This window comes from Marmota flaviventris, chromosome 4 (assembly GCF_047511675.1).
Source record: "Marmota flaviventris isolate mMarFla1 chromosome 4, mMarFla1.hap1, whole genome shotgun sequence".
In the NCBI taxonomy this organism is placed as follows: Eukaryota; Metazoa; Chordata; class Mammalia; order Rodentia; family Sciuridae; genus Marmota; species Marmota flaviventris.
The window spans coordinates 121,430,168-121,457,809 of record NC_092501.1 but is presented as its reverse complement, the minus strand read 5'-3'; the positions used below and the strand labels follow the sequence as shown (position 1 = coordinate 121,457,809).

General features: G+C 35.5%; 1 protein-coding gene and 1 pseudogene across 4 annotated transcripts in view; one reads left to right on the top strand and one right to left on the bottom strand.

Moving 5' to 3' along the window:
- Elf1 (E74 like ETS transcription factor 1) overlaps positions 1–27,642 on the top strand; it is a 106,359-nt gene that overhangs the window by 13,361 nt on the left and 65,356 nt on the right. For 2 of the 4 annotated variants that reach the window (XM_071611468.1, XM_027928780.2), the window contains exon 1: positions 17,601–17,702. The exons of the other annotated variants lie outside the window; for them this stretch is intronic. The gene's annotated coding sequence lies outside the window, so the exon portion shown is untranslated. Of the gene's footprint in view, positions 1–17,600; positions 17,703–27,642 lie in introns of those variants that run through there. 4 annotated transcript variants of the gene reach the window in all.
- LOC114087350 (pleckstrin homology domain-containing family A member 1 pseudogene) lies at positions 5,883–7,116 on the bottom strand (annotated as a pseudogene).

Below are 27,642 nucleotides of genomic sequence, written 5' to 3'. Positions count from 1 at the left end.
TGTACACAACATGAGTGTATTAGAAATGGTTAAGATGATTAATTTAATGTTATGTATTTTTTTATCCCTGTTAAAAATCTTGTTTATTATTTATTTATTTGTTGCTGGAGATTTAACCCAGGGGTGCTTTACCACTGAGCCCCACATCCCTAGCCTCTTTTTTTTTTTGAGACAGGATCTCATTGAGTTGCTTAGGGTCTCACTAAGTTAGTGAGGCTGGTCTTGAACTTGTGATCCTCCTGTCTCAGCCTCTTGAGCCACTGGGATTATAGGTGTGGGCCACTATGTCCTGCTATTCCTGTGAAAATTTGTAAAGAAGCAAATTCAAAGTTTTATTTGGTTATTCTGTTGAAAAAAACAAAAACAATCCATGTCTTTTCTGTTCTCACCAGAATCAACACAAAAGATTTCTGATACCAGATAGAGTTGTGGGGATTTACCCCCACCGCAAGCAAGTAGGAGTCAGTTCTATAGTGGACACCAGCTGAGTGTCCTCTAATCCTATTTAGTTCAGATTCTGTCTACCTGGAGATAGCATCAGATTGCCCAGGTTGAGGACTCAGTCACCAAGACTGCCCCCCTCTCCTGCTTTAATGCCAATTCCAAGTCCTAGGTTTTACATGTGTTTCTGACTAGTTTGGAATCAGGTTCTCACAGCCCCTTCTTTGAGTTCCATTAATTTGGTTGAGTGACTCAACAGAATTCAGGGAAACACGTTTACCAGTTTATTATAAAGGCTATGATAAAGGATACAGATGGAAGAAATGCATAGGTTTAGATAGATGAAAGGGTTTGCCATCCTCCAAGCAATCTCCATTTGTTCAGATATCTAGAACTCTCTCAGCTCCGGAATTTTATTCAGACTTCAGTGTATATCTAATGCTAATAGACTCGGTGGTGTTGGCCTTCTCTCCAAAGTGTTGGGGTAGTAGCCGCCCCCCCCCCAATGAGGAGGGTCTTATGACCTAACATCAGACAAGGATAGGTCAGAGAGGTTTCTTTATGGCTAGCTCTGAGACAAAAAATGTGGCAGTGAAAACAGGGTTTATGATGACTCACCTTGGGAAAGAGAAATTCTAGTTTCTAAGGCCTTCCTATGAGCGACAGGAACTGTGGGTAAAAACCAAAGAGTATCAGAGGTATACGAATTATTTTTGAGTGCAAAAAGTATTTGTAATGAGATGAAATTACTAATTTCACCAGTATTTGAGTGTTAGGTGCTAGGGGTATAAAAATGAGAAAAACCAGACAAATCCTTATGAAACTTATATTTTAGCAAAAGAGATGTTGATTGAACAAGTAAAAAGCATCCTTAAGTGTTATTTGCAAAAGTATCCTTGAGTATTAATGTGCATAAAGACCCCTAACAAGCTGGGAGAATGGACTGGATTGAAAAGGTTTCCCTGAGGAAATGGCATTCAAATAGAGACCTTAAGGGAGTAACCTTCTGATTTAGGAGAAATAAGGAGGGGAGGGGGAAGAGAAAGGCTGAGGGGGTAGTGATTTGTAAGTGCTCTGTAGCTGGAAAGAAAGGGTAAACTTTGAGAAATGAAAGATCTCTTTGGAAGTTGTGACTAGAAATGGAGAGATGAGGATGGCAGGAATTAGATTATAGAAGACATTGTAGGCTATGTTAAGGATTTTAAATCTTAACAGAATAGGCAGATGTTGATGTTTTAAACAGGGAGTATGGAGGTAGAATGGTTTGGGAGTAAGGAGAAAAGTTATGTACCTTTTTGTACAATAAGGTCTGTAAATGTAAATTACCTATTTAATCTGGTACTTTAATGTTGGAAAAAAATTCAGTTATATTTATTTAGATGATATTGGTTGCCACTGTGTTTTGTTAATGTGGTAAAAAGTAAAGGGTAAATCTAAGGGAATTGTCAGGGTTATCAAGCATAGGTGGTTTTTACCTTTATACTGTAACTTGGTAGTTTGATGCCCTGTAAATAGATAAATTTTCCCACAAAGAGTAAGAGGGTACCTTTGAGCTGTTAGGACCTCCAGTGTTGACAGTGTTGAGTGTTTAGGAGGTCTGCGGGAAAACTGAGGAGGAAAACTCCAGAAATGGTAGATCAGGAAAGAACTTAGCTTCAGAGAAGTTGAAAAAGTGTTTTAAGTAGGACTAACATTTTGTGTTAATTTTTTTTTTTTCTGGCCATGGGGAGATGGGGTTGAACCAGAAGTGCTTTACCACTGAATTACATCCCAGGCCTTTTTATTTTTTTGAGACAAGGTCTTGCTGAGTTGCTGAGGGTGACCTTGAGATTGTGGTCCTTCTGCCTCGGTTTCCTGAGTTGCTTGAATAACAGGCATGGGCCACTGTGCCTGGCTTGGATTTAGCCCTGTGAGGTTGTTGACTTTTATGACACTAAATCTGTTGTAACTTGACAGGTTAGATTAGATTAGGGTGAATTGAATAATGAGTGGGAGATGAAGAAATGGGAGTGGGTAAGTATAGAAAAATCTTTGAGGAATTTAAGCTGTGAAGTGAGGGAATAATAAAGATTGGGATTGGGTTGTGTGACTATAGGACTTTAAAGATTATGCTTTTTTAAGGGAAGAACTAGAATTTAAAAATTATCAGGGTCTGTGAAATACTTGAAAAATATTCACCCTGCTGATTCCTTAAGCAGGATCTAGTGAATACAAATATGAGAATTGTTGCTCCAAGACCACTCTGCTTTGAAACTTTCTGAATGATTTTAATAGCTCTGTTATAAGGATTAAATGAGATGTGTGTTGATCACTTAGCAAGAAAAAATTTCAAGATTTTGACTGCTTTTATAAAGGCTAGGGTGTGCCAATTTTTTTTTTTTTTTTTTTTTGGTACTGGGGATTGGACCCAGGGGTGCTTTACCACTGAGCTACATACATTCCCAGCCCTTTTTATTTTTTTAAATTTTTTATTTTTTTAAAGAGAGAGAGAGAGAGAATTTTTTAGTATTTTTTTTTTTTTAGTTTTCAGCGGACACAACATCTTTGTTTGTAAGTGGTGCTGAGGATCGAACCCGGGCCGCACGCATGCCAGGTGAGCCCGCCCGCTACCACTTGAGCCACATCCCCAGCCCCCTTTTTATTTTTTTGAGACAGTGTCTCTCTAAATTGCTCAGGCCCTCATAAGTTGCCTAGGCTGATCTTGAACTTGTGATCCTCCTACCTCAGCCTCCCAATTTGTGGGGATTACAAGTATGTACCACTACACCTGACAATTTTTTTTGTTTTGTTTCTAGCTCAGTTCTTTTTTCTGAGTATAAAATGACACAAATTCTGTAAGAATACTTCTCTAAGTTGCTTTTCCTACTTCTCTCATCTCCTTTCACTCTCACTGAGGTGCTTCCTCCTACTTCATTGCCTTTGTAAGAAACTGTAATTTACTTTGCTAATAGGATTCTTCCTCAGCCTCTTTACCTTATCATTTAGGATTCTTAACATTTAGGTCTCTGGGCAGCTGTCACCTTTTCAGAAAGGTTATTCCTGATCACTCTAAGTAGGTTTTTCTGGCCACTTTTTATGCCATTTGTTGATTTTCTTCATATGTGAACAGGGCCTGTCCCTGAATTGTCCATCTACAGGTAAGTTGACTGTATTCTAAGTCTGAAGGATGGTGCCAGAAACATAGTATAGCTACTTAAATACTACATAACAAATACAAATAATAAAAAATCTGACTATCCAGAATAAGAATAGTACTGTTAACTTTGAATTTGCCATATTTTACCCACTGAAAGGTAAATCATGAATATTTAAATGTCGATTGTGTCTTCATTTATACTGTTTTCTAACTTGCACATTTCACAAATTTATCCTGGAGATTTTCCCATATCTATGCTACTTTATATAGATAACCACTTTTTATTTTATTTTACTTTTTTTTTGGTACTGGGAATTGTATGCAGAGGTTCTTTACCATTGAGCTATATCTGCAGTCCTTTTTATTTTTATTTTTAAATATATGTTAGTTGTCAATAGGCCTTTATTTAGTTATATACATTACTAAGAATTGAACCCAGTGCCTCATACATGCTAGGCAAGCGCTCTATCACTGAGCCACAACCCCAGCCCCAGCCCTTTTAATTTTGAGACAGGATCTCACTAAGTTGCTTAGGCCTTATTTAGTTTCTGAGGCTGCTCTGGAATTTGGTATCTTTCTGCCTCAGCTTCCCAAATTGCTGGGATTATAGGATTGAGCCTGGCTCTTCAGTAATCACTTTTGATAACTGAATAACATGGAACCTTCCATATAATGTGACAGTTTCTGTAGTAGTTTCTCCTGATTTATCTGTTTCCAGTTTTATTGTTTTGAACAATACTATATCACATATTTCTATCTTAATATATGCATATATTTTGTTGAAATAAATTCCTAGGACTGAAACTGCTTAGTCAAAGATATACACACACACTAAGACTCCCCCCCCCCCCTTTTTTTGGCCGTGCTGGGGATTGAACCCAGAGCCTCACACTTGCTAGGCTAATAACCCTATCACTGAGCTACATCCCAAGCCCCATACTAAAGCCTTTTGATTATGAATTTGCCTTCTAGAATGATTCTCTTTTAAGTCTCATGAATAGAGAATGAGAGCATTTGTTTCTCTTATGCCCTCTCTAATCATTTGAATTTTTGTTAATTTAATGAATGAAAAATGGTATTGTTTTTGTACTCTGAGATTGTGAAAATGAACCTTTTTTCCTGTGTTTATGAAATGCCTATCCAGGCCCCATACCAATTTTTCTACTAGAATATTCAATTTGATTAATAGTAGACTTTTTCCTCTATATTGTATTAAGAATGTTTTAAAACATGCAACAAAGTTGAAATTTTATGAATACTTATTTACCAACTGCCTGTATTTTACCATTAACATTTTAAAATATTTATTTTATTTTACATTTTTCTCTCTATCCACCATTTTATCTTATATTTTGGAGACATATCTAAATACTATGTTATTAATTCATTGGTATATTTCTGCCTAAGTACTTAAGTATACAAATTATTGACCCATGGTTCAGTATTTGATAGTTTTTTTTCTTTTTAAAGAAAGCTTTAAGCTGAGTGGTGCATGCCTGTAATCCTAGCACCTTGGGATGCTAAGGCAGGAGGATTGAAATTTCAAAACCAGCCTCAGCAACTTAGTGAGATCCTGTCTCAAAATTAAAAATAAAAAGGTCTGGGATGTGGTTCGATGGTAAAGTGTCCCTGGGTTCAATTCCTGGTCCAAAAAAAGAAAACTTGTGGCCTGAGGATGTAGCTCAGTGGTAAGAGCACTTGCCAGTGGCAGAGTGCTTGCTTAGCATGCACAAGGTCCTGGGTTCAATTCCCAGCACCAAAAACCCCCTCCAAAACCTGTTTCCTTAAATAAACCTTGCACAAAACTACAAATAGATTCAAAATATATAAATATTTTTACTTTAAACATTTTAATTTATAATGTAGAATTGGATGTTTAATAGCCTTTTTGTTCTTTTTTTTTGATGTTTAAATATCAACATTTAATAGGAAGTCATAGTAGCATTTTTTAAATGACCAAAACAATTAATAAGCATTTTCAATGTTTGTAAGTTGTTAAACATTTAAACTGTCAAAGTCACTAGGAAAAAAAAAATACCACACACACATTTTTGCCACCCAAATGAGAATACACAAAGCTTAAGATAGTTGATACGAAGACAATCAGGTTTTTTCCCTCTTTCTGAAAGAAATGACATTTCATTTCGCTACTCCTTAGATTCTCGGTTTACCAGCTTTCAAAGAGTACATCTAAAAGGTAGTATAATATACACATTAAAACCCACTTCCCCCTTTATCATCTTTGGCTAGAAGCCTCATGAAGGACACTGAGGATGGATAGTGGTAGGCCCTGCATGCTTCCGTCTTACACATCGCTGACTGGAAGGCTTGCATCATCCAAGTCCACGGGATCACCATCTTTTTCCTGAGGGCCATTTTTACTCTGAGGTTTTAGCAGAGCTTGTTCAGTCACTTTGGAAGCTGGTTCTGTTGTAGAGACAATCTGGACCTTGAAGTTCCCTGGCCTGACCTTGGCAAGAGATTTGTAAAATCCTTGGGTCTCCATGGTAAAGCTTGAGACCAGAGAGTTGCTTCGAGAGGCTGTGGAATGTGAGGTGGCTGCTGCTGCAGCACCTGCAGGACAGACAGTGTGTTTGGACTCTGAAGGACTGTGGGAATGCTCAGAAGATGCTGATGGGCCAGATCCCTGCTGTGCTACAAAAGCACCGGAGACTGCTTTAATCCAACTGTGCATCTCTTCAGGGCTAACAGCCTGTACATAGAAAGTTCAAGACGTTGTTACAATTTCAAACAGGTTGTCCCTCATCATTATATTACTTTGCTTACACTCTTGAACTTTATGAACCTCTTTAAGTGGTATTAGGCGGAGAGGTTCCTTTTCCAGTTCAGATTTAAAGTAGCTTGTTGTGTTTTCATCCAATTGAAAGTAACTTCTCTTCCAGTTTTTCATCACTTCTTCTTGTTTTACAAAATACCAGCTTGATAAGGGCACTGTCAGGAGGTGGTTGTGGAGTAAAGGAAGGAAGATGGCTTTGTGATCGTTTCAAATTATTTCTGTCAACACTCTCCCCACATTCATTTACTTCTTTCTGAGTTGGAGTAATGATGGGTACACCACCACCAATATCAGTACTGTAAGACACTTGCTTCTTCCCACATTCACCCTGGTGACTTGGATTATCTGAATTAGGCTGTGAGTCTGATTGCTTTGGTACTGTGATTTTTATAGCTTTGTTCAACACATTTACCCATTCTACTAGATCTTGCTGATCATTGGCTTGTAGGAAATATTTCCTCATTCCTGCATTCATAACAGAACAGATCTCCACCTTTGGCCTTAGCTTAGTTGCATCGCTAACCTTTGATATGTAGGTAAGTTTAATGGCTCCAACACGTGATGATCCAGAAGGAAGGTTCTGTGGATTATCCATGTACCATACAAAACTGTCTTCTCTGATATCCAGAATGAAGTACCTTCGAAGAAATTTCCCACTGTTTTCATTTTCTTCAATATCTAGAAAACCACAGATGCGATTCTGACGATCCACATAAGGCATTTCTGGGCTTGAACATTACCCCCAGCCGGCCTCGGCCTGGAGCACCTGCGCCGCCTCAACCCCGGCTCCTACTGGCACCCAGAGGCCGCCCACGACAGCAGGCCCGCGCACTGCGCACGCGCAGCCGCCTTTTTTTTTTTTTTTTAGGAGATAAGGTCTTGCTACGTTGCCTAGTTTGGTCTTGTACACTCAAGTGATGCTCCTGCTGAGGATCTGGGACTCTAGCTAGGCACTTGCCATTATGACCAGCCATTGGTTAATCTTTTGATGAGAAGTCGAAGGCCATTTTCTTTGAGAATGAGCTCACTGTTGGAATTCCATGCTATATATTTTTCTTATACATCTACAATATATTGCCTAAGATTAAAAAAAAAATTATGTTTTAGTTGTAGTTGGACACAGTACCTTTATTTTATTTATTTATTTTATATAGTGCTGAGGATCGCACCCAGGGCCTCCCTTGTTCTAGGCAAGTGCTCTACCACTGAGCCATAACTCCAGCCCCTTGCCTAAGATTTTTAGTTTTGATTTTTGAGGAGATTAAGAGCTTCTTTTTTGTGAAGCATTTGCCAAATATCTACAAATGTATTCACCTGTGTGAGCTAAGCCCCCAAAGTTTTTTCTTTTTTTAAGGATTTTTGATTGTTATTTACCCCTAGTTGTCCTTTGTCATAGCTTTGGTTTTAGTTTCCAGAATCACTGGGTACAGGTGTGCCCAGTACACTGCTATTCTGATACTTAAAAAAAAAACAAAAAACAAAAAAAAACAACATTTAAATCTCTAATTGGAATAATGTGATAATAGGGATTGAAAAATATGAGTAGCAGTGGTGACTTTGTTAGCTAATTCTAGTTAAATGAAAGATCTTCCCTTCTGTGATTTTTTTAAAAAACAAACTAGAATATAATATTTTTATTGATTTTTAAGTTATAACTTAAGTTTATATGTAGTATCAGGTCTATTTTTTTTCCATATCTTCTTCTATCCCTACTTTTAGCCACTTGAGTTTATTTGTCTGGTAAAGGTATAAAAGTCACTTTTTCTATTTTTAAAAATTTCTTAGGTACTTTCTTTTGATGAACTGTAGCAGAATCTTGAAGGATGGGGAGAAAACATAGTGGGGAAACAGCAGGAAAAGCAGAGAGATTGGTAAATCTTAGAAATTTAATTCAGTAATTTAAAATTGCCTGCATTTTTAATCTGGGTAGCAGATTATAATTGTGTATTTTATTATCCTTAAGTGTGAGAAACAATTATTTAGATTGTTCAAAGTAAATTCTAAAGTCCAAAATATTTTCAAGGTTTTAAAATGGGATAAGAAAGGCCATAGGATTCTGGCATGAGAATGGGTTTAAATCCTGGCTTTATGTTTACTAACCGTGAGGCCATGGGCAAGTCATAGTTTTTGAGCAAATGTATGTGTCATATTTCTGTTGCTTGACTGGGTGATTGTTCACATTTGGGTTGACTTGGCTGGGACAAGATAAATAATCTAGAGGAGCTACACTCACCTGGTCAGGGCCTTTTTCCATGTGGTTCTCATATTCCAGTGATGGCAGAAAGGATCTCAACATTGAGAGGGCAAGCCCATTGTGCCTACACTTTCAAGTCTTTCCTTATGTTACCTTTGTTGTTATTTCCTTTGGCTAAAGCAAAAGCAAATAAATCACTAGGCCCATCTCATACTCAGGAGGTGGTGCAGTAGACTTGACGGCTACTTTTTAAAAAAATATATATATTTCTAGATGGACACAATACCTTTATTTATTTGTCTATTTATTTATTTATAGTGGTGCTGAAGATTGAACCCAGTGCCTTACATGTGCTAGACAAGTGTCTCTACCACTGAGCTACAACCCCAGTCCAGTACTGGTCTTGTTAAATTATAGTCCCTATCCTTCATTGCCCAGAACCTACAAGTCAGAAAATCTTCTCTTGACTCCTCTCCCAACAAAATTGCTTTCTATTTTTAGTTTCTTCCCTCTCCTTCTGTCTTAAACATTCTCTAATCAGATTTTAAAAGATCTTTTTTACATGAGCAAAACTTAAAAAAATATTAATAGTGGCCTTCATGTTGCTGGATTGACTTAGGGCACTGAGCCATATTCCCATCCCTTTTTATTTTTTTATTTTGAGATAATCTTGCTAAGTTGCTTAGGGCCTCACTAAATTTCAGCTGTCCTTTTTTCCTCAGACTTCATCTTACTTGATCTGACATCAGCTTTTGATACAGCTGCTCATTCCCTGTTTTTGGAAACACTTAAATTCAAGGTTAATAGTACACATGTTTGTTTTTCTCCTACATTTCTGGGTATTCTTTTTCACTTTCCCTTATTACTTCAGCATCATTTCCCTACCTCTAAATGATGGTATATCCCAAGAAGCTGTTATTATCTGTTACTTTAATATCATATATTCATTATTATCATGTGTTAATGATCTCCAAATTTATTATCTCTAGCCCACAACTCTGCTCAGAGGAGGATGTAAAAACTTTTGAGTGATAGTTACTTTTTTGATATTATATAACTTAAATACTAATGTAAAATGAATTATGCTTAAGTACTAATGCAATGTTAGTACATTTTATGATAAAGGACTAAAAAGAAAGAAAACAAAGGTTTATGCTTCATATGTGTTTTTATTCACACAAATGTATTTTCAGACCTTATTTCATTAACTGGTCATGTGGTAGAGGTGGCATTTAAAAATTTCCTTCTTCTGCTACCTGTTCAATATTCCCTATATCTTCACCAACTGGTCTTGACACAGGATTAGAGAGTTGATACACTTCTTGAGGTAGAGTAGGGGTGTACTGCCAGCTGAAAACCAACTGTTTCTGGTGGATTTTATGGGCAAGTATGGAGAAAAGGCATTTGTGAGATCAGTAGCTACATACCCAGGTTCCAAATATGTTAATTTGCTCAGATAGTGAAGCCACCTCTGGTACAATAACTACAATTGGAGTCCTCTTGGTTAAGTTTATAGTAATTCACTGTTGTTCCCCAAGATCTGTCTTAAATGATCTCTGTGTGTCCTGCACTTATCAACAATATTGTCTTTTGGTCACTGCTGTCTAGTAAGGAGCTGGAACAATGGCACACAGTAAGTGCTTAGTAAATATTTGTTAAATGAATGACAGAGTTCCTAGAATTAGTCATTAACTTGAAATTGGGAAAATCCATTTTTTTCTATATACTACCTCTCTTTTTAAAATGAGGTTGGAGAATATCAGTGTTTTAGGCTTTCTTGAAACAGCGAAGATTTAAGGTTGTGTTAAGGTTTCCTGAAAGTTTTTATAAGAATCTAACTGTTAAAAGTTATTAAACTACTGGACTGGATAAAGGATCTCTAAGGTCCCTTTCCATTATGCTAAGCATTTACAGTAATAAGTATAAGGGGGGCTGTTGAGGGAAGGCTTCATGCAGAGGAGGATTTTAAACTGAGACTTGGATGGATATTCTCTAGGCAGGCAGAGAGGATAAGATGGGAAATAAGTTAAGTGCATTCTAATCCCAGGAAACAGTGGTAAGAAAGGCAGACAAATAGGAATGGAGAGATTCCAGGAGGTTTCAGTGTCTGGAGTGTGTGTGGTATATATGTGTATGTATGAGAAAGACAGTAGGAAGCCAGAGAGTTTAGGACTGGAAATGGAAGGTGAATAGAAGCCAGAGAGTTTAGGACTGGAAATGGAAGGTGAATAGAAGCCAAACTATGAAAGCCTTTGAATATTGTGATAAATAGTGTGGCTTTTTATTTTGCCTTTAGGCCAGTCTCATCAACTTAGCAAGGCCCACAGCAATTTAGAGAGATCCTGTTTCAAAAAATAAAAAGGACTGGAGAATGTAGCTTAGTGGTAGAGTGCTCCTAGGTTCAGTCCTCAGTACCAAAATAACAAAAAAGAGAAATGAAAGTTGCTTTTTTCTTTTAGCACGAGCAATCATCATATCATTCTCAGAGTTGTTCTTTTTTATTCACTATAAAGTTGATATAGTTGTACATAATGGTGTACATATTTTTATACGGACACATGGACACAGTATAACAGTATAATTTGCCCAATATCATTCCCCAGTATTTCCCCTTCAGAGTTGTTCTTTAGGAAGACTGCAGTTGGTGATAGGGAAAGGACAGGTGGTTTGTGTGATGTTCATTTTCTATGACATGATGCTTTCACGTAGAGAGTAGTGAAGATTTTACTGTAAACTCGATATAAAAGATATAAGGCTTCCTTTCTGCGACATTTAGAAATAATTGAATAGTGGCTGTTTTGTGAAGTACAGCACAACTTAGAAAGAACCAGTGGTTCTCATAAATCTGGGCTCCACCTGCACCACTGAATCCATTTCTGGGAATGAGCAAGTGTCTTCAAAAAGTTCCTCCTGGTGATCCTGAGGTGTTTTTCTGGTTACAGTCCACTGAAGTAATATTTGTTGTTTTTAATATTGAATTTAAAATTGTGAGAGAAAATATCATGCCTATATAAAACAATTTAAGATTATAGACAACATGTTACCTGGGCATATCATATAGAATATGATCAGTTCTTGGTTATTTTTTAATGACAGGAAAGAATAACATCCAGAATGAACACTTCCAATGCAATTTTGTAACATAGTTACATGAATCCAGCTGTATCAAATCTTGGGCCAAATCATGTCTTTAAAAATACTTCAGCTGGTAAGGTGGTGCATACTTATAATCCCAGCTACTCTGTGATCCCAACTACTTAGGAGGCTGAGGCAGGTGGATCACAAGTTCAACGCCAGCCTTGGCAGTTTAGCAAGATTCTGTTTTTAAACAAGCAAAACAAAAATTCAGTGTGTAGTAAATTCCTGATTAAATACATTTTCTCCTGAATGAACTCTTTTTGTTGTTGTTTTGGTACCAGGGATTGAACCAAGGGGCTATTAAGCACTGAGCCACACCCACTGCACTTTTTTATATTTAATTTAGAGGCGGCAGGGTCTCCTTAAGTTGCTTAGGGCTTCATTAAGTTGTTGAGGCCAACTGGCTATGAACTCAAAATCCTCCTGCCTCAGCCTCGCGCCTCAGTTTCCTGAGCTGGTGTGCCACCACAACTGGCTGAATGAACCATTTTTGAAACATTATTTATGTGTCTTGAGTTTTTTGTTGAGTTTAGGTTCCTGTGCCAGGTGGTGGAAATAACAGTAGTGAGCAAAATCAAAACCATGGTCCTTTTGCCTTTTGATATGCCTCTTAAAATGCATAGACAATTGTTCAGGAGGCATACTTCTTATAGATGAGTTCTACTAACTTGAGTCTGTACAGAACAGAAAGTGATGAGAAAATAGAGAATTAACCGTTTCACATTAAAGCCACATTTAAATATTGTACACAGGTATTGGAACCTGGGATCATACTTTGAGAGTTGTTAACATCAATAAAATTAATTATGTCCAGTTGGAATATTTATAATATTTAATCTAATTCTCTTAATTTTTATATTTAAATACTGGAGAACATTGATATTTTGATTTTCTTTCCTCCTCTTCCTCCTCCTCCTCCTCCTTTTTTTTTTTTTTTTTGTGTGTGTGTGTGTGTGTGATACTAGGGATTAAATTCAGGGATATACAACCACCAAGCTACATCCTCAGCCCTTTTTATTTTTTATGTTGACAAGGTCTCTAAATTACTGAGGCTGTTCTTGAGAATTTGTGATTCTCCTACCTCAACCTCCCAAGTTGTTGAGATTTACAGTGAGGCACCACCACAACCAAAGATCATTTATCATCTTAATGGTTCGATCTTTTCTTCCATTTCTGATAGGGATAGCATGTGAGCCCCTGACCAGAGGTTAGATTCAAAACAAGCTTTTTATTTAAGCCTCAATTTCTTAGGTATGGAAATTAGATGGTTCTATGTTTTCATGTACTAAAAAATTTCAAATTTGAGTCTTTTAAAGGAGAAGATGCAACATAAGAAGGAAAAGTGAGTCCTAGACCATATAGTAAATTCGTTTTTAAAGGAAGAAAGAAGCTGTCTTAATGTCAGTTGACATTTAATAAGTTCATTCCATTGACCCAGTCTTTTCTCAGCTAGTAATTAAAAGAGGCAGCCATGACAGCTCTACATTAAGGTATATACTGACTCAGTGTTTATCTAGTTTTTGAAAATGATATATTCACAATATGTACAGGTACATTATATTCCTGTCACAAGTCTTAAGTTGCCTTATTTATGTAAAAGTTCTGAGGTTTAGTTAAGGTTTATCATCCTGAAGTATTTGATACTGGTTGTTTTAATGAATCATAATAATAGCCATTATTTATCAGGTGGTCAGTATATGCCCAATACTGTTAAAACACTTCAGGAACTAGATTTCTTTAGTCATGTGTGTTGAGGTGTAATTTATATATGGTACAAGTTGCCCTGTTTAGTATTATAGTACATGAATTTTGACAACACAAATATAAAAATGACATATATATATATAGTACTACAGTCAAGATACAGAATATGTTACCTTGTTCTCCTTTACTTCTTTAGAGTCAGTCACTTCTCATTCCCTAAACCTTGGCAACAACTTATAGGATTTCCCTTTGTTTTGTCTTTTCTGAATGTCCTATAAATGGAATAACATTGTACATATTTTGAGCCTGGCTTCTTTCATTCAGGTTAATGCTTTTTAAAAATTTTTCAGCTGTAGATGGACACATTACCTTTATTTATTTTTATGTGGTGCTGAGGATCGAACCCTCACACATGCCAGGCAAGCACTCTACCATGGAGCTACAACCACAGGCCCCAGGTTGATGCTTTTGGATTCATCATGTTGTGGCATATATCAGAAATTTACCTATTTGTACCTGTTCACTGCCGAGTAGCATTCCATTGTATGAATATTCCACAATGTGTTTATTCATTCACCAGTATTGGATTTCATTCAACTGGCTTTCCAGTATTTGGTGATTATGAACAAAACTGTTACAATTATTTGTATAGTTTTCAAAAAGATACATGTCTTCATTTCTCATGGATAAATATCTAGGAGTGCTATTACTGGAGAGTATAATATGTTTAACTTTAAAAGAAACTGCTAAAGTGTCTCCTAGAGTAGCCGTACCATTTTGTGTTTCCACCAACAATATGTGAGAATTCTAGCAGCTCCATACCCTCATTAGCACTTGCTCTTATCAGGTTTTTAAAAAATCTTATTATTTATTTATTTGATGGTTTTGGTGGTCAAGCCCAGGGCCTTTCACATATAGGGAAGCACTCTACCACTGAGTCAAATCCTCAACCTTTATTAAGAAATTCTTTAAAACGGGTTCTAACCAAGTTGCTTAGGCAGCCTCCTACTTGAGATTTCCTGCCTCAGCCTCCAGGTATGCACCCTTGTTCCCTGCTCAGTATTTTTTGTTTGCTTTAAGCTATTCTAATGATGTGGAATGGTAGTGGGAACTTACTTTGCATTTCCCTATTGTGTATTAATGTTGATCTTTTCATGTGCTTTTTACTATCAGATTTCCTATGGTGAAATATTTGTTCAGATCTGACCATTTGAAAAGACTGGACTGTTTTCTTAAGTTGTGAAAATTCTTTATATATTCTAGAGAGCAATAGCAATACATGAATTTAATTTAATCTTCAAAATAATCCTTCACAGTGGATACTGTTAGCCTGTATTATAAAGAAGTGATGTCCACAGCATTGTTAAATGATTGCTCAAGATGACACAGGTAATAGCAGCAGAGCTGGAATTTGAACCCAAGTAGATTGACTCTACCTGTGCTAAATTGTTTGCCTGTTTTTTTTTTTCTTTGATACTCTAGTGTGTGGCTATTTATATTTTTTTGATGTGTGGGAGTTTGCTGTGAATAAAACTAGGATCTATTTCCTGTAGATGGTACAATATTTCTAATAGGTATACTGCTGAGGAAAGGGGCAATATATTATAATAGCAACCTTAGAATCATCTCCTTAGGAACATATTTGTGTTGAAAAAGGTAGTTTTCCACTTTAAGTCTTTTACTTCACTTCTGTATATTGGTGATCAAAAGTATGTTTTTAAAATTACATTTCAAATATCTGTTATTATCAAGTAATAAGATATTTTATATAAATGTATTTTCTCAGTAGCAGAGGCTTATCCTTTAATATATCTAAACAGCATAAAATATCTTCATACTTGATGTCATTTGCTTTATCATTTGGAAACCTGTATCATACTGATGCCATATCTTCATGACACTCAGCATATGGTGATATACTTAGAGAATATGTACAACTTGTTGACTTTACAGAATGGCTTAGAATTTAGACACTTTTTTTTTTTTTAAAGTTCTGGGGTTTGCACCCAAGGGCACTCTACCACTGAATTATATTCCCAGCCCTTTTTATTTTGAGTTGGGGTCTTGCTAAATTGCTGAGGATGGCCTTGAACTATTGATCCACCTACTTAAGCTTTCCAAGTAGCTGAGGTTAGAGGTGTGTGCCACCAGGCCCATCAAACACTTTTTTCCCCCTTCCCTATACTGGGGATTGAACTAAGGGGTGCATAACCACTGAACCACATCTCCAGCCCTTTTTATTTTTCATTTTGAGATAGTTCTTGTTAAACTGCTGAGGCTGGCCTTGAACTTGGGATCCTCCTGCCTCAGCCTCCCTAGTCACTTGGATTATAAGCATGCACCACCATATCCAGCTGAGGCTAATCACTTTTGTAGTTTATTTTTTTGGTACCAGGGATTGAATGCAGGGGCGCTTGACCACATCCTCAGCCACATCCCCCAGGCCTATTTTATTTAGAGACAGGGTCTCACTGAGTTGCTTAGTGCCTTGCTTTTGCTGAGGCTGGTTTTGAACTTGCTATCTTCCTGTCTCAGCCTCCCACGCTGCTGGGATTACAGGCATGTGCCACTGTGCCTAGCATTTTCATAGTTTTATAAGAGGTTTTTTGTTTGTTATCTTCTCTGATTATTAGCTCTGTTACTTGTTCTGATATCATATTTTTACTATTATCCTTTATAATTTCTATTTCTAATTAGCTAAAAGAAAATAATGAGATATTAGGCTTACATGGATATTGTCCAAAAGGAGTTTCAGTTGTGGGGCCGGGGAGATCAGTGGACTTAATTTGCTTGAAGAAGCTTGTTTCTTGGTGTTTGGACTCTGAATAATCATTATGGATAAGTGTTTAGCTAAAGTAAGCTAAACAGGACATTTGGCAATAGAAAAAGTGATGTTTTTTACTCTTTTGCATTTTTTGTTAATTTGTTAAACCATGAAGATTATTTAAGAAAAGCAGTAAACTCATACATGTTAGAGAAATGGACTAAATGGGCACTTCATAGGCAGAAAGTTGAATTACACTGCATCATTGCAAGCACTTGGAGAGGTGCTTACTGTTTTCAAGCCATTTTAATTAACTTAAGCTTTTAGAATAAATTAATGTTTACCCAGGGGCCAGGGTAACTAGCTATAATGTTTTTGCTCCTTGGCCACCTTGTCAGATAGATGATGACTTGGAAAGCAGTTTTACTGGCTTCAGTTGTTTGCTCCTTCTGTTGGTCATTGTACAGTGGAGCAGAGCTGTAGCAAGGTGCCTGGCACATGGGAGATTTGAAATATATGCAGAAAGTCTTGTTGCAAAGAAAAAGCTGTGTATATCATTTGGAAATGGTAGAATTATGAAATAACTGATTGTATTGGTAATTTTTTGATATTATTATTTATTTATTTTTAGCTGTAGATGGACACAATACCTTTGTTTTATTTATTTATTTTTATGTGGTGCTGGAAATTGAACCCAGTGCCTCACACATGCTAGGCAAGTGCTCTACCACTAAGCTACAACCCTAGCCCTGATAACTTTTTCAAAATAAGTTTTTTTTTTTTATCAAACTTGCAGTTCTATTTAAAATCATTTTGCTATGTTGGACTTTATAATGCAGACTAAAAAAATTTATAAACTTTATTGACTCACACTTTTTCATTGAACTTTGAATTTTCTAGTGGATTTTATGTCTTTAGAGAACCTACAGGTCTGCATCTGGTATTGTACTTTGTTAGCTTTTCTGGATTACATAGTAATATATCCCTTTCATATATGGGTTAATGAGTAGCCAGATTAGAAACACCAATCCATTGTTACATTAAGAACCACAGTTTGTTCTCTCCCATTCTCGTATACTTTTTGCCTTTCATTGTTGTATTTATTTGATATTAATTCTTAAAAACTGAAATTTTATATTTTAAAATAACATGGTTTTTAATTTTGTTTCCTCGTATGTTCTCATTCTATTTTATTGTTAATTTTAAACTAAGGCAGTAAACACGAGCTTAGTAATGGTTTAAATGAAGGTAGCTCTTGCTCCTTGGTTGTATCTTTCTCCTGGCCTATACCTCCCCCCGCTTGCCATTTTTTACCTGTAGATTTGCATGTTTGACCTAGTAGAATAATTGAGTCCACAGCAACATGGGCGTGCCTCCCTTAGAAACAGTTTCATGTATGACTCATAAGCTGAAGCACAGACACCACTTCCCCAATCTACAGGAGCCATTTTAACAGCATAAAACTTGCCGGATTGCTTTTTATTTTCAAGCCCAAAGGACAAAATCTAAAGAGAAAGAATGTTTGAAGGTAACTTGTTTTATATATTTGCTTCTGGTTATTTCTTGAGCTGATAAACGGAGGGTAGTTCTTACCTGTTGAGAAGAACATGGCTGAAAGTGTTCTTTAACTCTGATAAAATGTGTGTAGTCAGTCACATGCCTGATTGCACTTAACTACTAGGGGGAAACAAAGCATTAAGATACTGGAAAGTTTTAGGTTTTCTTGGTAAAGAATCTTAAAAACTTTTTTTTTTTTTTTTTTTTGCATGATTGGTGTTTTCCCCCTATGTGACTTCAGAAGAAAGGATTTTTTCTTTTTTGACTACCATAAAACAACTAGGTTAAATTTTAGTTTAAGAATAATCTAATCATTTGTGGGACTGGCTGTCAAGTTATGATTAAATAAACTGTAATGCTCTTGTGATATGGATGTTAAAAAATTTAGGGGTGGCTTTGTTTTGTCATTTAATTAAAGATGAACTTTGGGACAACTCATTCACAGGTGTTGCTCATGGACAATTCTATTTTTTTTTTAAGTTAAAATGAATTATGCTAAATATTTTGAATACCAAAAGTTTAAATAAAGTGAACAGTTATTTAGGTAACAAGTAAAAGCGAGTTTAGAGTTTTATGTAAAGAGGAAGAAAGATTCTAATGATTCTTTTACTACTAGAAAAAAAATGAAGCCATCATTCACATTGGAAACTTGTTTTGAATAACAACCTTGGAAGCAAAGCTGTCAAAACACGTACTATTTCTATTTTGTATAAAAAGGAAAAGTGGAGAATTGTCTTCCCTTTTTCCTATTCTTAAGATTTGAATATTTTGCATAAACAAAAAACTTTTCGTGAGAAGACTGCTCAGTCTTTTTCTGAAATATTTGTCATTTTTAAAATTGTGAAATTTTAGCTGGCAAGTATACATTCTGGTGTGCCTTGAAGTTTAGGTACTCTTGAGAATCTGAGTGCAATAGTATTTTACTTCTAAAACATATTTGAAACTAAAATTTGAATAAAAGTAAAATTTGAATATGCAATAATTAGGTCTAAAGCTTTTGGAAATAAAATTAGCCAAATTATTTATTATTGACCAAAAATGATAATTTAGCTGGTTCATTGAGAATTTATTCTTACAATTTTCTGAAGTTGCCTAAAGCCCTATCAGATGTGAAAAAGAATATAGAAAAGCAGTTATTACTTCTTACCCTTTTGAAAAAATTGTTGATATTAACAGATCTCAGTTTTGTGGAATTATAAGAAAGACTTAGCAGACATTTTGCCAATTCAGGTCTGAACCATTTGTTATTATCTTTGTTTGCGTATTGCTGGTTTAGTCAGCCTGAGTAAGCAAAGGCTGTATTTACTTCAGGTCTGGACTGTTTGAAAAATCTAATGAAACCTTTTTGCTTTTTTTTTATTTTATTTTATTTTAATTTTTAAAGGCCAGTGATCCATAAAAGAAAAATTTAGAGGCACAAAAATAAGCAACGTAATTAAGGTTTTATTTATTAAATAAAAGTAGAAGAATCAGTGATTAAAAGTAGAAGAATTGGCTTCTTAAGATGAGGAAGCTAAATAAATTAAACTAATTTTATATTTAATTAAATTAACAATTAAAATAAAACAGACACTGGTCATATATATGTGTTTCATGTTATGTGAAAGTCTGGGGTAGGGCTTTAAGAAGGGAGAAGGTGGTGGGGAAGGAAGAAAACTGAACTTCAACTTCTGTTATTACATAGCTCCCCTACATTGTTTTCCTTCTATAAGTTGAAAGTTTCAACCAGGTCATCTGAATTAAACTTAGAGTTTCTGATTTAAAGAACTTTTGTGCTGAAAAGTTCTGCCTCACTTTTGTAGATGAAGAAATAGTTACCTAGATGCTGAGACTGGCTCTGGGTTAAGCAGCGCATCCAGTCTGGAGCTCCTCATGCTAGTACACACTAACAAGTAATGCTTTGTTTGAAATGGCCTGTGTTTCCTTAAGAATAAATAAAACCTTAAGTTGTTTGGTGATAATTATCAATCAAATGAGTTAACCAATGGTTTTGAAAATTAAAAAAACAGTGGTTTTTTAATCAGAGAAGATGATACATTTGTTTAAATTCTGTAATAGTTTTTGTCATTTAGAATTTTTTATAGTTGAAGCATAGTTTGTAATATTGCTTCTGTAAGATAGTCCTAGATGTTAATACAAAAAATTGGGAACTTATTTGAACTTCTGGATACAAGAAAGGTTTGGTTTTTTTTCCTCAGTTTTACCTCATATTCTGTTAGGAGCACAAATACTGTCTAGTATTACACCTGTTCTACTAAAATAAGTGTGATATGTACATGTTCACAAAATCTACAGTTCTCTAAGCTTTAATAGTACACATTTTAAATTTAACCTTCTCATAGTAATCTAATTCCATGTCTTCATATCCATATATGTCAATTATCTTTAAAATCTAGAGAATACAAAATCTTTTTCTACTGATTTTTAAAATATGTGTTATTGGGATGATTGGAAATTGACTTTTAGATCAGCTTGTTCTTGAGGTGTGAAATTTTGTTAGGTCCAATTATTTATTTATTATTAATTTTAGCACTGTGTACAACTGTTGAACCTTCAAAATTTCTGAATATTCTTAATTCAATATCAGATCTTCCATAGCATGGCCATCGTTGTCCTAAAGCAACAGATGGCACAAAGACTAGAAACATGGGCTCTATCCTCACATACTTAAATTTCTTGTTGGGAAAATGGCTTGGTAACCACAGGTTGAAATAAGAATAGAACCAAACCACCAATTAAATTCAGGGTCACACTGCCTAGAGATGAAAGATGACTAAAATCTGAAATAGGAAAGTTTATCTTGAAGGAATTATGAGTATCGAAGAATAAATAACATTTACTCAGGTTAAGAAGAGTGATTAAAAACGATACAAGCACTGGGTGCAGTGGTGTACATGCCTATAATCCCAGGGAGGCTGAGGTGGGAAGATTGTGAGTTCAAAAGCAGCAGCATCAGCCTAGCAAGGCCCTAAGCAAGTGAGGAGAACCTGTCCCTAAATAAAAAACAAAAAAGGGCTGGGGATGTAACTCAGTAGTTAAGCACCTTGAGTTTAATCCTTGGTACCCAAAAAATAAATAAATAAAAATAAAATATATGCAGTTGGGAATGTAGCTTAGAGGTAGAGCACTTGCCTAGCTTTCACAAGGTTCTGGGTTTGATTACCAGTACCCATTTTAAAAAACAATAAAGATATAAGCCCTATGAGATCAGAGATGTTGTATCCTATTTTTTTTTTTTTTGTCTTTTTCAACCTTCGACAAAGTACCAAGCATATATGGGTAGGCAGATACCACATATGGTATTAAATTCTTGACTACTCTAGGTTGCTATTTTATATGGCATTGTGACAAATTCAGATGGACCTGTCCAGAATTTAAGAGTGGCAACTCTAAAAGGCATGTAGCCCTCTCTGGTGTGTGTACATTGTAGTCATTCAGAAAAAAAAAATTAATACCTGCCAGACTGGGGATGTAGCTCGGTGGTAGAACACTTGCCTAGCATGGGCAAGGCTGTGGGTTCAATCCCTAGTAATGTCAAAAGAAGAAACAAGCAAACAAAAAAATTAACATGTATCTGCGTTTCTGATATTATCTTTTTTTGGTGGGTGTACTGGGGATTGAACTTGGGGGCACTTGACCACTGAGCCACATACCCAGATCTGTTTTGTATTTTATCTAAAGACAGGGTCTCACTGAGTTGCTTAGTGCCTCACTTTTGCTGAGGATGGCTTTGAACTCATGATCCTCCTGCCTCAGCCTCCTAAGCTACTGGGATTACAGGTGTGTGCCACTGATCCTGGCTCTAATGTTATAATATTGTTCAAGCAGTATAATTGTCAACTCAGTGTGAGAAAGAATCGCCTTCAACTCAGCAATTCTGATTCATTAGGTTTAGTGTTTGGTTTGATAGTCAGCATTTTTATGAAATATTCTAGATGTTTTTGATTCAGGTGCTTATAGGCCATATTCTTAGGGAGTTTGTTTGCAGAGTTAAGACTTTGAAGAGTGATTAATCAATTATTTAGCATTTTAATTTTGAATTTTTAAGCAGCAGTGATATTTTGAAGTCCACAACCTCTACAAAAGAAGGTAGGTGATCAGGGTACTTTATTATCATTGTTCATACCTATGTAGCCTCCTTTCCCTATCGTAGGTATCCCTTTATTGGCTATGTGCCTTTCAACTGCGCATCTCCACATCTTTTCTATAACTTTGTTCCCTTTTTACTCCCAACCCATTGTTGTATTAACCATGATATATAATTAAACTAATTTTTGTTTTTCAAAGTAATTAGCCCATTCTTTATCTCTCTAAACTTTTAATATTAGCTTTTTAGTTCCACTTGGTGCTTTATGGATTCTTTTTTCAACCCCTTATCCTTGGGGCTCTAGGAAAAACATTACTGATCTAGGGGGCAACGTTTGCAGTTTTTTGAAACCCTTCTCTCCTGAGAAATTTGTAATTGTTTGAGTATGGAGAAAGTAAGTTTTTTTTAATACCATGTAATGCTTAGCTGTGATTTTTGAAGTTTCTTTGGACATTGAACTGCATCATTGACTGCATGTTTGTAGGCTTTGCCTAATGTTCCATCGTATTTAATGGGACATTGTTAAATGTTCACTGAATCTCATTTTATGAATGGGAAGAAGAGTTCCACCAGTTGAACTGTCTGAAAATGATCATTGCTTCCATCAGAAGACCAGAATACCTTACTCCTTTACTTAGGATCTGCATTCATGTAAATGTTGGAAAATAAATTAGCAGTATTTTTGAGTCAATTCGAATGACTCAGGCAGTTTTCAGTCAAATGAGCAATTTTTCTTCCATTGTGAAGAACCTATCAGATGTGTTGTATACTACAATAAAGGTAGTTATGGAGCACATTACGGGATCTTCTCTGGTCATGATTCTACAATGCCCCCACCTCACCCAACAAGAGAAAATTGAACACATTTATGTGCTATTTGCTTTTTCTTCTTAAGGTTTTATTTTTTATTATTTTTTAAAATTTATATATGACAGCGGAATTCATTACAACTCTTATTACATATTGAGCACAATTATAATAGTGCACAATTTTTCATATCTCTGGTTGTATACAAAGTATATTCACACCAGCTCGTGTCTATATATACTTGTACTTTGAATAATAATGATCATCACATTCCACCATCATTTCTAACCCCATGCCCCCTCCCTCACCCTCCCACCCCTCTGCCCTATCTAGAGTTCATCTAATCCTTCCATGCTCCCCTTCCCTATCCCATTATGAATCAGCCTCCTTATGTCAGAGAAAACATTTGGCATTTGTTTTTTTGGGATTGGCTTACTTCACTTAGCATTATCTTCTCTAACTCCATCCATTTACCTGAAAATGCCATGATTTTATTCTCTTTTATTGTTTGGAACTTTTTGTAAAGGGAATCACATCATATAATATACTTCAATGATTTGCTTCTTTCATTTAACTCTGAGATTTATCTTTTTAAAAAAATATTTTTTTAGTTGTCAGTGGACTTTTATTTTATTTATATGTGGTGCTGAGAATTGAACCCACTATCTCTTTCTAGGCAAGTGCTCTATCACTGAGCTATATCCCCAGCTCTCTCATATTTATCATAATTTTCATTGCAGTGTAGTATTCCATTGTTTATCTATACCAGAAGTATATGTGTGTTTCTTTTAAACATTGGGGATTGAACCCTATGGTGCTCTATCACTGAGCTACATCTCCACCCCTTTTTATTTTGAGACAGGGTCTCCCTAAGTTGCCCAGGCTGCCCTTGAACTTGATTCTTCTACCTCAGCCACCCAGATCACTGGGATTACAGGCATGCACCACTGCCCAGCTAACTGTTGTGTCTTGACGGTATTAGATTATTCCCAGTTTGGAAAAATTCTAGTACATATTTCGTGGAACATGAGTGTTAGAGTTTTGGGGCAGAATCTTGTGAAAACTGAAGTGTGTGAAAACTGCAGAAACATTGGGTCTTTCAAGAAAAGTAAATTTTTTTTTTTTTTTTTTTTACTTTTTATCAAGAATATTCTTAAGCGAAACTGCCTTTTAAAAATGTGCCTCATGGTAAAAAATGCAACTAGTATGGTTTGGTAGCATGTCCTTGATTTGTGCTAAGGCACTAGCATTTTCGTCTACATTTGCTCTTGCATCATCAGAACAAATGTCAACACAGAGAAAAAAGGGTAAATAATATGTTAATATTATAATGATTGTTTTGACCTCATGAACTCCATGAAAAGTTTTCCAGATCCTCTGTGGGTCTGTGGATTACTTTTTGAGAATCATCATAATAGTGCAACATTGGAAATAATCCAAATGTCCAAACAATATAGGTTAGTTAAATAATAGTATATCCACAAAATTATGTAGCAGAAATTTAATTTAACTAATAATATAGTATTTTTCTATTTTTCATGTCCCTCTAATAAGGAAATCAACATTTCTCAAAGAAAGTGAAAGTGTTTTCCAAGTCTCAATATTTCCATTTAGTTGGTTCCTTTGTGATTAAGAAAAGGGAAGTTGAAAGGCAGATTCAGTTACTGGCTTCTCTTCTAGTCTAAGAGATCTCTGTATAGTAACTTTAATTTTCATGGTAAAAGGAATTGGCTGTGTCATCAATAATTTTTATATGTTTTATAGTAATAGGTGTACTGTGCCTTCAAATTAACCTATTCCTGTAGATTCAGTTTCTCATTAGTCATTTTCTGATTTACAGTTTCTTAATTTAAATCAAAATGTTCTTAATTGACTTCCCCTTAATTGAAAGAACTTTAAATTGCTGTGTATAGGGCTAGGGATGTGTAGTTCAGTGATATAGCATTTATCTAGCACACATGAGAACCTGGGTTCTATCCCTTGCACCACAAAAAGAAAAAAATAAAGTTTTATACTGAATTAATGGAGTGAGTTTTAATCTGGTTATCTTGGGTGACTCTCAGGTTTCCTCAGCATAAGGTCAGAACACTTTTTGTGGGAGGCACCATTGAAGATAGGCTATTTTGAACATCTGAGATATTGCTTTGTGTTATAATGGAAGTCTAATAATCATGTGTAGGCCTTAGAGTTAATATTTTTCTAAGCATTAAGTTATAAGGAATATTAAAATCTTAAAATTCCTTTCCAAATACCCATTGTGTGTTTAAAAAATTTAAAATGAACTTGTTGGAGTATGCTGGGGGAATATATACAGTATAGTATGCTATTTTTTTGTTGTTGTTGTTTGTTTGGTACTGGGAATTCATTCCAGGGGTACTTAACCACTGAGTCACATCCCCAGCCATTTTTATTTTTTATTTTCAGACAGGGTCTTGCTAAGTTGCTTAGTACAACTTTGCTAAATTGCTGAGGGTGGCCTTGAGTTTGTGATCCTCCTTCCTCAGCCTCCTTAGTTACTGGGACTACGATTACAGGTGTGCACCACCATACCTGGCATAGAATATCTACAGTCCACTATTTTATAAGGTCTTATTTATTTATGAGATGCGGGGGATCAAACTCAGGGCCTTGTATATGCTAGACAAACACACACATTGAGCTACTTTCTTAGATCCTACATAAGTTTTGAAAAATCTGCAAAACAGAAGAAGGACATGGTGGTGCATGTCTATAATCCTAGGGATTCTGGAGGCTGAGGCAAGGGGATCACAAGTTTTGAGAACAGCTTTGGCAACTTAGCCAAAACATTATCTCAAAATAAGATAAATAAATAAATAAATGGCTTTGTGCTGTGAATTAATATCACATGTGTTTTAGTTTTCGGGGCAACAATTTAAAACAATTTGTATTTAGAAATAAGTTATGTTGTGGTTATCACTTTATTCAAAACGTTTTTATGGTGTTAACATTCTAAGGTGGGCATTGTATTTGATCCTTTGATATATGGATCAGAAAAAAATTGTACACTGTTAGATAATTTATAACCTATTAATCCTAGCCATAAACTTGAAAGGAAAGTGTAATATGCATCTAGCCTTGGTAGAATAGAATAGTTGTATATCATTGTTAACATATTTGGTTGTTAAGTGGTAGACATTAGGTTCTTTGCAGCTGCATTGAGACTTTTCCCTCCATTTAGGGTTATTGCACCAAACATTGGAGCCAGAGGCTGTGGGGGAGGGGAGCTGAAGTGTACGGAAATGGACAAAGTCCCTCTTTCTTCAGGGGACATAGTCCTTTTTCCCTAGATATCAGGGACGACTGAGATAATACATGTACAAGTAAGGACGGAAGTATACTGAAGAGCTGCTAGGAAGGTACTAATAACTTAGACTCTTGAAATGAATAGCCAGATCCTACTACTTGAAAGTACCAGGCAAAAATGGTATTTTCTTTTCAAACTACTCATTCAAGAAATCTTACTTTAGGAGCATAGTGCCATCTTAAAACTGATTATTAGGTGTATATTAAATTCAGTTTAGGGAAGAGAGGTTTCAGAAAGCTCAAGATGTACTTGTTTGCAGTAAATTATGAGGGGTCATTTTAGACATTGATCTGGAATGGAGTGGTTATACTAAAGCCTGGTAGAATTGTGGTTGTGGAAGCTTATATTTATAGTTAAGGTAAAAGTTGATCAATATGAATAGAGAAGATAGCTGCATTTTTATTTTTTACTTAGCCATAGTGTTTTTTTCAAATCTGCATCTCTATAACATATACTCCTAAGAATACTTGAAAAGTCTATATTAATGAATTTTGTGTGTATATCAAGTCTTGGATCCCAGTACCAAAATACTTTTATTGGCTCTGTTTTCAGAAATACTCTTTACCATTATGTATTTCTGATACAATACTTTGACATATTTTCACATAAACTATTGAACTATTTATAAAACAAGACATAAAGATAGAGCAGAGAAGGCAGGAAATACTTGACGTTTGTATGCCATATCTTATTCTCTGCTTCCTGTCAGTTAAACCACGATGAGAGGAACAGACACAGATGTACAATTGCTGCTTTAATTTTCCATTGGGGAAACCAGTTAGGCATAAAGCTTGTTTCATTAAACTTTTGATACTTGTTGATTCTAGGGATGTTATAGGCTCATTTTATATTCATGGATCATATGGATTATCTGGTGGCAAATAGATATTTGCTATAGGATCTAATAGGAAACCAAAGCTTTTTATGTTGAAAGTGTGTTTCCTTTTATGACATTTTTATAGAACATAAAGATTGGCATTCACCAACCCAGCTAAAAAATAAAATTTAAGTTAAAAAAGTCGCATCTTAAGGATTCAAATTTGCTTTTTAAAGATTGAATCTTTAATATTTAAGGATTTCACAGGAACCAATAAATAGTTTTTTTTTCCTTATGTTTTGAGACAGTGTCTTGCTAAATTGCTGAGGCTGGCCTTGAGCTCGAGAACCCCCTGCCTTAGCCTCTCAAGTTGCTGGGATTACAGGCATGTACCACTGTGCCTGGCTAAATAGTCTTTGGTTTATTGAAATGACTTAGACTTATGGAAAATAGTTTTTAGTATACATGTGAAGACTGCCTTTTTTGTCCATTTGTTTGGAATGTGAATGTATATCTGTATTTGAATCAGAAAATACATGTATCTGTTACTTTGAGGATACTCAGTGAAGCCTCATTTAACCTCAGTTGGTTCTGGGAAGCTAGACATTTAGTGAAATTCTTATGATACCCAACCATAAACATGAGACCACCATATTTTATCATTTTTAATGAATGTTAGTAAATAAAAATAATTATTAATAAAAGAGAGTATCTGGTTTAATTTGAATTTAACACATATGGTATTCTTAGTATGTTCAATAATAAAAAACAGAAAAATTATCTTTTACTGTCAAGTAGCTTATAATCTTACAAGATAGGATATAGGAAATGATTACAAAACAACTTGGGAGAATGAGCTTTACACCTATTTCTGC